Source organism: Puma concolor, chromosome C2, assembly GCF_028749965.1.
Source record: "Puma concolor isolate L17-30 chromosome C2, mPumCon1.1.hap2, whole genome shotgun sequence".
In the NCBI taxonomy this organism is placed as follows: Eukaryota; Metazoa; Chordata; class Mammalia; order Carnivora; family Felidae; genus Puma; species Puma concolor.
Window position 1 is genome coordinate 110197211 of NC_141675.1, and position 12119 is coordinate 110209329.

The 12119-nt window shown below is 36.1% G+C and overlaps 1 non-coding gene across 1 annotated transcript; it reads left to right on the plus strand.

Annotated features, from left to right (window-relative positions):
• Positions 1–11207: 11207 nt before the first annotated feature.
• On the plus strand, positions 11208–11335 carry LOC112850605 (small nucleolar RNA SNORA18). The gene has a single exon (XR_003222708.1). It is a non-coding gene; the product is annotated as a small nucleolar RNA SNORA18 (small nucleolar RNA).
• Positions 11336–12119: the final 784 nt, after the last annotated feature.

A 12119-nucleotide genomic window follows, 5' to 3' on the forward strand; every position in this document is an offset into this window, starting at 1 on the left:
AAAAATAAACTATTCAGCCTATGCTATTTGGTTATGACAGCCCCAGTTGTCTAAGCCAGTACTCTGTCACATGTACATACCAGAATCTGCTAACAAAGCCCCTATTTTGTCGAAAAACAGAACGCTCAGGGTACCTGGGTATAGTTCAGTCCATTAAACATCCAACTCTTGATTTTGGCTCAGGTCATGATCTCGAGGTTTGTGAGTTCCAGCCCCGCTTCAGACTCTGTACTGACAGTGCACAGCCTGCTTGGGATTCTCTCTATCTCTCTCTCGGCCCCCACTCCTGTGTACACGCACACATGCTCGCTCTCTCTCGCTCGCTCTCTCTCACTCGCTCACTCTCTCTCATAAATAAATAACAATTAATAAATAAATAAATAATCTTAAAAAACCCAGAAGGCTCTCAGATTTTACCCTACTTGAAAGGTAATAAGTTAGCCTATTGTTGTTTCATGAATGCTGGCAGAAGACAAAAGACTCCTTGGTCAGAGAAAAAGACTTCTCACTCAAAGCTCCAGCTCACACCTGCACACAGAAGGTTGTGTTACAGGAGAGAAACCCAAAGCCAAACCTCCAGGGCTTTTTGACAAGCAACAATCATTATAGCCAGCCAAATAAGGCAGTGCCCTCTCTTGGCTTCAAGGAATGTGCTGTTACATTGTAGTCAGGCTACTTAGTAGACTATGTGACTAGCTACAGAAACTGATTAATATCACAAGACATGTAAGCCTTGCAATCTGGCACACTTTGCAAGAATGTGGAAGGATGGATGTTCAGGGCCCATGGCAGACTGCCTCTCCCAACAATTTTTTGACATTTAGAGCATTTAAATTGTTTTAAGTTTGCCATTCTTTTAAGTAATGCCACAGTAGACCCCCTTGTACTTAAAATTTGATGTTTCCTGTTATTTGCTTAGGATAAATTCCTAGAATAGAATTGAATGGTCAATAGTAGTTTTTTTGGATGCGGGGGAGGCTTTGATAAATATTTCATTTAACAAATTCTATCAAAAAGCCATTTTCCACAATTTCTTACCAACACTAGATAATTTTCTTTGTATTCTTAAAATTTGGAAGCTTCCCTAAATTATTGGTGCTAATTAGTATTTCTTTTATTATTACTTAAGTGAACTTTTTAATACATGTGCTGGAATTAGTATTTCTTCTTTTATGAATTAATTCTAAAAGTATTTACTTTTTTATTCCTTTGAGATTATATATTTTATTATTGACTTATGAGTTATGGATATGCTTTTAATAATTCCTATAGGCTTCTCCTTTATTCAGTGATAACACCATGTATATAAACCTGCTTATGTCTACAATTATTTTAATATGAATTGTTGATAGAATTAATGATTTTCCAATTATTTCTATATAGACCAAGTATCTTATCAGCATCTCCTTAGGGAACCTACAATTAGAATCACCCACTTTGAAAAGATCACCCTGTCATTCAAATAAAGCATACTTTATAGCATTTAGGATTAGACATATTAGGTAAGTTCAGCAGGAGTTCAGTAGAAGTACAGAAGGAAAGTTTCAATAAATGTTTGTTCTAAACTTACCTGGGTCCTTCTTTGCTAATGATTTCATGCTGATGGCTCTTGCTCACCTTGCTTTAATGTAAGCTCATGTTTCAAAAAAAGAATTTGCCCTGGTTATCAAAATCTCATTTTAGCTCACACACATCAATTTCTTCTCTATCATAAAAATACAAATCTGTTTTTATGACATTATCTGTTGTTTTTCTCCTGATTTCCACTTTGTGGCATTAATTAGCTTGTTAACTTCAGTAGACTCATGCAAAGCAGAGTTAGACACAATGGGGAAGTGTCATTAAAAGTGAAAATCTAAATGACCTCTCTCAACTCTGCTCTTCTTCCCAGTTCTGCTTTGCTACCTTTAGTCTTGAACACATAAGTCCCCTTTCCACTATTCCTTCAGTCTTTTTATAACTAATGACAGGACCACCCTAGCTCCAGCCACATCCCACCCAAAAACGCAGTCACCAAAATACAAATAAGCTGGAGGAGTGGTTTCAGGAAAGAACTGGTGAAGCCCCACTCAAATACATTATTGTTTAGTCTCTATGTTCATAATTATAACATGTTCTAAATAGTCTTCACATTCTTCTTTAGAATAAATTACATGCTTCCTCAAAACTACATTTTACAAAAAAATTTTATAATACATGGAGTGCAATCATGAAGATATTGATGACCTTTTAGCCTTCACACAAGATCAATGGTCTCTTGAGCACGTATTGACCTTGGCATTATTTTAAATGGTATTTAGCTCAGATCAATAAATCTTGTTGTTGATATCAATTGCAGTCAATATCTGCTTATTACAGTTAGAATACAAATGGGTAAGCAGGACTTCAAGTGAAGATTACCAGTAGCATTTATGTTTTCTCATTATGAGATCTTAAACCTTAGTTCTAAAAATGTCCTAAATTAAAATTATTAAGGATTTATAGAATCAAGTCCTTTCTTTATGTTATATGACAGGTATGGAACACACTATCTGGGAATTATTATAAAAGTCAAATAAAGAACCATGTTCCCTATTAAATTCTTTGCAATGAAATGTAAAATTTCTTGGGTCCATTAAAAATCCACAGAGAAGTTCTTTAAGTACCCAGGCCAGAGTTGGTCCTCAGTCACCTAGCAAGCAGGAAACAGTTGTCTGGTATACAGGTGAACCAAGGCTGATGGGTGGACAGGTGTGAGAGGGAGTACCAATGTGCCACAGGGTGGGGGTTGGGTATGCAGGGAAATTCAGGGCACCTTTTCAGGCTCAACCTTGACCTATGTAGTGCCTAAACTGGGAGGACCAAGGATGTGGCAAGGCAGCAAGATCACGGAGAGTCTGTGTACTGTGAACACACATGAGGCACACCTTCATTGGATGTCCTCCCCACATTTCTGCACAGCTGACCCATCATGCAGCATTAATAAGAACAAAACAAAGTACAGCACACTGGACCCAGTAAGAGAAGATCCCTTATTCTAGTAATGTCCCTCCAGTGACATTTTATCCTACTGACAAAGCTTCACATTTTTACATCTTTTGTTTGTACAGATTCCTTACATGTTAAGAATATCATGTTGTTTATCATATATATATATATATATATATATATATATATATTGTTTATAGTTTGGGGACATAGAAGAGATTTCAGTTCTTTGGAGAAAAATCTATTAAATTTTCCTTTATCTATAAAATTTCTTCTATCTAGATTTATTTTGTTCACATGCTTAGAGATAATTTTCCCTACCTAAGACCAGAAAAATAATCACCTACATCATCTTCTGGTCTATTTTCTCTTCATGTAAAATTTAATCCATAGGGAATTTTCTTCTGTATATGACATAAGGTAGAAATCTCATTTTATTCTTCTCCAAATGTTTTCTAATTATCCCAAAAGCTAAATGAGCTATTATTTTCCCTTTAATTTTCTTTGTTTGATGTCATATTATTTAATATTTATGTTATAGAAAGGAGAAAAAATTATTTCATAAATACCTATGAACCCATCACGCGTAGGTAACATATTATTACGTTACCATGTTGTCTTAAATTTTTTAAGGAAACAAAATGTTATCTAGAAAGCTACAACCCCTCTGTCTATCCTGTCCACCTCTCTCCTTACCCATAAGTATCTTACACTCTAAGATTGGTGTTTATCTTTAGCCTGCATGTTTTAATATTTCTGTTTCATATGACTGTGTACATATTTGTGTCTCAATAAGCATACATAAGTGGTGTACTTTATCCTTTACCAACTTTTTTTATTCAACATTATATTTTTTAGATGTATCAGTGTTCACACACACACATGCTTCATTCATTTTAATACTATGTAGTGTTCTATTTCATAAATAAATCACATTCTATTTGTCCATTCCCTACTACTTAGAGATAGTGTGAACCAAAAGTGGCTACAACGATTTACCCACTCACCCACTCACCAGGAGCACAATTGTTCCACACCCTCACGATTGATATTATCAGAAATTTATTTTTGCAGATCTGTTGGGCATAGAATATTATCTCATTTTTATCTTAAATTTATTTTCCTCAGGGATAGTGAGATTATATCTATAGGCCATTCAAGCTTATTCTTCCATGAATTGCCTGCTCACACCTTTGCCCATTTTTCTTAGAGAAACATTCAACTAGGAGGTCAATTACTTTGGTATACAGAGTCCTGGGATAAAGGCAGACTAACTTGCATAGGGAGCCCAGGCTCCTTCCAAGAAGTAAATAATGGAAACACTTAGCTCTGAATCACAACAATCTTGCAATTTTGCTACACTTTCAGTGTATTACTTCTAGTAGTAGTCATAAAAGTAACAGGAACATACATTTTCTATAAATCTTGTAGGTGTCAGGTACTCTGCATGTTATATATTATCTCATTTAATTTTCATAACAACTCTATGAGAAATTCTATTATTATTTTTATTTTATAGGTGAGGAAACTGAAACTAGAAAAGTTAGATAACTTGGCTTAAGTCACACAACTAAAAAGAAGCAAAGGCAAATTCAAATCCAGTTCACATGACTCTAGAATGCAGAATCTTGATCAGACACTATACATTGAACCTAAGTATGTAGGAAAGTCAGTGTAGAGGCTTAGACTGGAAATGAATCACCATCAAGTGATGAACATCTATTTAACTGAGTAAAACAAATCTTCAATAGAGGACATCATATGGCAAAGAGAAACCATAAGTAAAGGACCAATGGAAATTTACAATTACCTTGGAAATACGATTGACAGCCTTTGGTCTGAGAAAACCACCTGAACAACTTGGTACAGCAGGAAGGAGGAACTCTCAAATAGGAGATGCTGGACTTCCTGCTAAGAAGGACATGTTGTAGCTTGAATGCTCAATTGGCAAAATGAAGAAGATGTGATATATTGCTACTCCTAGTTGAAGTAAGTCATTTTGTATATATAAACCTAATCTATAATGTATATTCATATACATTAGTGGAATATATATTCATATACATTAGTGGATTGTGGATTTATAACTGCTTCTTAGAGGAAGGTAGAGATGTTTGGAAGACAGCCATAGCCTTTTGAGTTGTTGGAACAAATGGTAACTATACTCTCCCATAACACAATACAGGAAGTATTGTCGAGTAGAAAGGATACATCTTAGGACAAAGCTACTATGATATTTCATATTTTCTTACTTTAGTATGTCACTTTGAATCAGAGATTAGTCAGTAACTTATAACCTAGTGTAAGCTTTATAATCTTTAGTTTTTTCTATTCATAATTCATCTAGCACTGATTTTTAAAAATTTGAAACACCTTGCTGTTCCTTTTTGCTTAAAAACAGAACACTGGCTTGGAATGGGCTTCACGATTTTATTCATGAGATATAGCCATCCTTATATCAATAGTAACTGCTCAATTATAATTAATCATTTTAGAGAACATGTTATTGCTTCTTATAAATCAGCTGCTGCTTCTAATTTTACAAAATGTGTTTCAATGAATTCCCATCTATACTGTTGTCATTTTGCCATTTTTTTTTTAATTTCCTCCTTAAATCCTTAGGGTTGAAAAGAATCTTAGAGATCCTTCAGCCCAATTTTAATGATAAAAAAATTGTCACTCAGACAAGTTAAAGAACTTGTTCAATATTCTATCTTTCATTAGTGGCAGACCTAAGGCAAAAAGCCAATTTCCAGAGTATTCCATCAAGAGCACTTTCCACTACTTATAAACTTCCCAAACCCCTTCCTAGAATCAGAAAAAGCTCATCTCACAATTATGCATTCATTTTACTTTTTACTAATTGAGGATAGGAGACTAAGACAAATTATATAGCTGTATATGGTATAGATATGTACATTTAAATATACACGTGCATATAAATAGGTTTGCCATAGATATTTTAACTCTTCACCTCTCCTTAACATCCTCCTTTAGATGCTGCACAGACATCTAAACTGGAAGGAGGATCCCAGCATCCCATTCTCACAGGATCATTCTGGTTAAGGAAGGCTCTCTTTGAATGAATGAATAATTTATTATTTCATCTAACATTTTTAAGCATGTAGCTATTTTACAGACACTCCTTTTGGGCCTTGGGGGTACTAGTGTAATTCTAATATCTACACTGTTCTCAATAAGCCCAATGTCCCAAAAATCCTCATGTATATGTTTGGTTTATATGATTTTTCTCCCCAAGTCACAACTATGAAAAAAAGTAGATTGGTGACAATATGTAACATTCATGGCCCTAATCCATTACCGCTCCCTGTATTCACATCCTTTGCCACATGACTTTCCCGTCTCTCCTATGGCCATATGAGTCAGTCAATGGAATGTTAGCAGGTATGATGGGAGCAAAGTCTGGAATCGCATCTGCATGGTTGGTCTTGTTCTCTTGCCCAGAGGGTAAGTGCATTTTAAATTTTAATAGATCTTTTCCAAATTAGACCACAGAGTTGTACTATTTCTTCATGCTATTCTCACTAATAATAAAGTCCTCAAAATAATCTCATAAGGTAGTTACTATGATTATTCATACTTTACCGGCAAGGAAACTGAGGTACAGAGAAATTAGTGATTGACTTGCCCAAGGGCACGGAGTTAATAAGTGGTAGTGTCAGGACTCAAATGAAGGCCCACATTCTTAACTCCTTCACTGTGCCTCTCCCTTGTACTGCCTTGTGCAACCATCGCCACCATTCACCTCCAGAACATTTTCATCCTGCCCAACCGAAACACTACGCCCGTTAAACACCAAGTCCCTATTACCTCCCTCCTCCAGCCTCTGGAAACCACCATTCTTCATGAGTCATACAGTATTTGTCCTTCTGTGACTGACTTATGTCACTTATCATAATGTCCTCAAGGTTCATCTATGCTGTAGAATATATCAGAATTTCCTTCCTTTTTAAGACTGAAGAATTTTCCATTGTATGCATGCCATATTTTATGCATCCATTTATCCAATAATGGACATGGGTTGTGAGTACCTTTTAGTTATTGTGAATAATGCCATGAACATAGGTGTACAAACATCTGTTCCAGTTCTTGTTTTCATTGATTTAGAGTATATGCCCAGAAGTTAAATCACTGGATCCTATGATAATTCTCTGTTTAAGTTTTTGAGGAATTGACATCTCATTGTTCACAGTGACTCCACCATTGTACATTCTCATCAACAATGCACAAGTGCTCCAATTTCTCCACATTTCTGCTAACACCTGTTATTTTTTTATTTTTTTAATATTTATTTACTTATTTTTGAGAGGAAGAGAGCACAAGCAGAAGAGGGGCATAAAGAGAGGGAGACCAAGAATGCCAAGCAGACTTCATGTTGTCAGCACAGAGCACTATGCGGGGCTCAAACTCACAAACCACGATATCTATGACCTGAGCCAAAATCATGAGTCAGATGCTTAACAGACTGAGGTACCCAGGTGCCCCTGTTTTTGTTTTTGTTTTTTTAATGAAAACACTAATACAAAACACAAAGTATTCTTTTATTATGACTGTGATTGTATCTTTCCTTCTATCCCCTCCAGTTACTCCTTATAAATGTTTCACTGGGTAGATACTGGGATTTCTGAACATCTCACCAGCCTTGTGAATATTTGTACCTCATGTACTGAATGACATCCTTTCTTCCAAGCTCCACAATTTTCATCTCTGTTCACACTACATTCTGAGGAAACTTCTGGGCTTGATCTTCCATAAAACTGACTTGGTTTTCAACCACACATATTCTACTATTCAGTTTTTCAACTGAAATTTTTAGGTAATTAGTGTGATTAACTTCAGCTGTTGGGGAGTATGAATTTAGTCACATCTTTTGTATTTTTCAATTTTTCTGACAACTAAACCTTTCTGGAGATAATCTTTCTTTTCCCTAAATCTCACAGAAACCCAAAAAGTTTGCCCCAGTTCTTTCATCAATCAACTGACAGGGAGAACTTGAGTGTGAGGAGTCTGATAATACGACTCCTTTTGTCACTTACAACAGGAACACTTTTGAAAACTATTATGATACTTTATCCATCACTACTGTTTTGCCTACACAGGTACAAGCCCTTGCACAAATTTCTCTGATGATCAAAACTCCAAGAATATAGCTCTTTCAGCTCACATACAAACTTTGTCATTATTTGCTACCCTGACTAATCTGCCAAGGTGGTTGGGCTCATGGGTATTTCTTGTAGCCGCTGCATGACAGCCCATACATAACACTCCCCAAGTTAACCTTTCACTATAATGTTGACCTTTGCACACCTGTCCAGATTCTACTTACTCCCACGGTGAGTTCCTCCCTGAGAAACTTGGTGCCTTTTATGCCGCTGGACTTTTCACAGACCTAGTCAGCCAGAGAGGTACTAAAGACATTAAACCTCAAAAGGGAAAGAATTGATCTTCCCTCTTGGATAATTTCTTCTTCCCTATGCAAATATTTCCATCTTCTTTCCAGTAATCAACTGAGCATTCTGAAGTCAGATTACAGTGAGCCTTTGTCAACCAAAGAAGTCCATATTATCCCCTTTAACCCAGGCATTGGGTTAATTGTGTCTATTCAAGTGACACTTTTCTGAAAGAAAATTAGTTCCAGAGTGACTGGTCTTATCAATATATATGAAGAAGCTTTGGGGAATTAAGAACTTTCTATTCTACATCATCAGTTGCCCTGTTACATTTATTTCAACAATCATGTAGAGGTTTTCTAATTTATTTTTTATTTTTTTAATGTTTATTTATTTTTGAGACAGAGAAAGACAGAGAGACAGAGAGACAGAGAGGAAGCAGGGGAGGGGCAGAGAGAGGGAGACACAGAATCCAAAGCAGGCTCCAGGCTCTGAGCTCTCAGAACAGAGCCTGATGCGGGGCTCAAACTCATGAAGTGAGAGATCATGACCTGAGCTGAAGTCAGACACTTAAATGACTGAGCCACCAAGGCACCCCAATGTTTTCTAATTTCTATAAATTCTTACACTTCACTTTTTCTTAGCAGTGCATTATAGTTATATGAATATTGTGTCCCCTCAAATCTCTCTGAAGATACTAAATTGTTTTAGCCATCTTTTCTATATTTCTCTAGTAATTCAATTTCAGCAAGAATCATTTTGATTTGTTAAAGTTGGTAACTCATTTTTATGCCATTATTTTTCTGAAGACTCTTAAATGTTTGTTTATAAGTGACAGATTAGGGTAACTGATACACATGGCCAGTGTGAAGGTCACAGTTCCCTGATACTGAATTTGATTGCAAAGGACAAAACCCAAGGCTATGATAAGTGAGCTTAGACCTGTTATCAGAGATACCTCTCTGTTAAAGAAGGTAGGAGTTTGCTGTCAGGATGTGGGAAAGTTTACCCTATTGGCAGCTGATATTACCCCGCTGGCAGCTGATACCACCCAACTTCTCTTTTTAGCTCCAATACTCAGTTTAAATGTCCCTTCTTACTACCAGTGACAAAATCCCTTTATTAGTTCTCAAACTGTGCCAGCTCTGCGAGAGCTATGTGGGTATGCATTTTCCAAGTGCTTGGAATGTCCCAGTTTTACTGATCTTCCTATTCAGTGTCCAATAGATGATTCCTGCCTCTAGCTCCTAATGATTATGATCTAGGGGTTTTCCCAAAGTTGTGTTCAAAAAACAAAACAAAAATAAAATTCCCTTCTTCCTCCAATACTAATCTCTTTCATTTGTATTAACTGCAGTTATCAGTTCTATCTGGTTACCCCATGGATCTAATCTCATATGCTTTATATCTTCCAGAAATTTCTTGCTTCTGCTGATATCAACCTTTACATTTCCTGCTGTTACATTGTTTTTTCTTAATTTTATATTTATTTACTCATTCAAATGGAACTTTGGAGACAGAAAAGTAAATGTGTGTGCATAGCCATCCAGAGGCACTTAGCTCCCAACTGACTTTTTCTCTTTGCTATTTTTTCTTTTTTCTTTCCTTTTCTTATTTATTTGTGTTTCATTGCTTTTTATTTAGTTTCTTTTTTTTTATTCTAATGCCATTTAAGAAAGAGGATAGTGACAAGAGCACTAGTATAGGAGTTACGATTCCTTTATTCCAATCATGTTTTTGCCATTATTAAATGGGGCCTAAGGGCACATAGTAGGTACTCAATAAGTATTGAGGAACAAGTGAATGAATGAAATAAATTACAATCCTGCCCTAGGCTTCAGCTTCCTCCAAGCTTTAGGAGGCCTCTGTAAGTAACAGCAAGTTATGAATCTTCTGGGGCTGGATAGAAAACATTTATCATCACTTAACAGAAGGCACCGAGAGGCTGCCATTGTGTGAACAGAAATGCAGCAATATGTGACTACATAGGGCAAACTAAGACAGAAAACTGTGATCAAAAACCTTAATAGGAGAACTTTGACATCAGAGTCTCAAACAAGTTCAAAGCAATCATAATTAAAGGCTTAACAACTGATTCTCAGGGAACTACGGAACTGTGATCAGACCAGAGGGCAGCTGAGTACTGAATTAGTAGAGAGAGAGATAAAAAGTCTGCCTTTGAAAGAACCTATGTTAACACCCTCTCCCTTTTCCTAAGTCTACATCATAAAAACTACCATAGGTAAAATCCTCTGGGGCCAAGGGCTTTACAACCCTGCCCTGAAAATTTTTCCCAAATCCTCCAACCTGACTTAGACAACTTCTGCCAGGTTGTCCAATGGCAATGAGGTTTCCAAGTTGGGGGTACACACACACACAACCGGGTAACTCCCTACCATAAGCAAAACAATTTATTAGCAATGATATTGCTTGGCAAAACCAAAAGTCAAAATCATGAACATGTCTTCAGTGAGTTCTTTACATTGTGAATCACCTTATCACTATGATAACTATTTTATTATTCTATATCGGAGAATCCTAAGAAAACACAAGAGTTTACAAATTACACATCTGCTTAAAATACTTAGTTCAGTGATCTTCAAACACAATCACAAACACAATCACCTGCCTTATTAAAGTATAGGCTTCTGGGTTTCACCTCCAGAATTTCTGATTCAGAGCAGGAAGATACCACTCATGACACAGAGATAGTCTCATAACATACACAATTGAGCTTCATGGGGCCACCCCTAAGCCAAATCCTCAGGTATATCTATCGGGACACTTTTATGTGCAAGTATAAACAACACCAACAACAACCTCACTCCACTCGAGGTACAGCCCAACGGGGTTTTTTCTATAGACCCATATCATTGGAAATACCTCACAGTAAATATGTGGTTTGCTTTACTCACAGAATTGTGTTTATATCTGTGAGAAAGAACTATAATACAGAACCAGACAGATCCGTCCACCCTGACCCTAAGCATGGCCCTAAAATACATTTCTTGAAGAAACTGGATCCCAGAGTTTATAGGTGGAGAATTTTTGAAAGTATGTCCATATTCAAGTAGAGATCAAAGAAGCCCAAGTAAAAGAAGTGTGGATTAACTGACAGGACAACTATGGATTAAGAAGTGTTATTTTCTTTATTTAAATTCAAGTTAGTTAACATAAAGTGTAATATTCCTATATTAGTTTCAGATGTACACTAGAGTGATTCAATACTTCTATACAACACCTGTGCTCATCACAAGAGTACTCTTTAATCCTCATCAACTATTTAACCCATCACCTCACTCACCTCCCCTCTGATAACCATCAGTTTGTTCTCTAGAGTTAAGAGTCTGTTTCTTAGTTTACCAGTCTTTCTCTTTTGTTTTCTTTTACTCATTTCTTTTGTTCCTTAAATTCCACATATCAGAGAAATCATATGGCATTTGTCTTCCTCTGACTTATTTCACTTAGCATAATACTAACTCCATCCATATCATTGCAAATGGAAAGATTTCATTCTTCTTTATGGCTGAGTAAATATTCCATTGAATATTTACCAACCTTCTTTATCCATTCATCAATGATGGGCACTTAGGCTGTTTCCATAATTTGGCTATTTTTAGATAATACTGCTATAAGCATTGGGGTGCATGTATATTCCTTTGGATTAGTATTTTTTATTTCTTTGGGTAAATACCTAGCAGTGCAATTGCTGGATTTTAGGATAGTTCTATTTTTAACTTT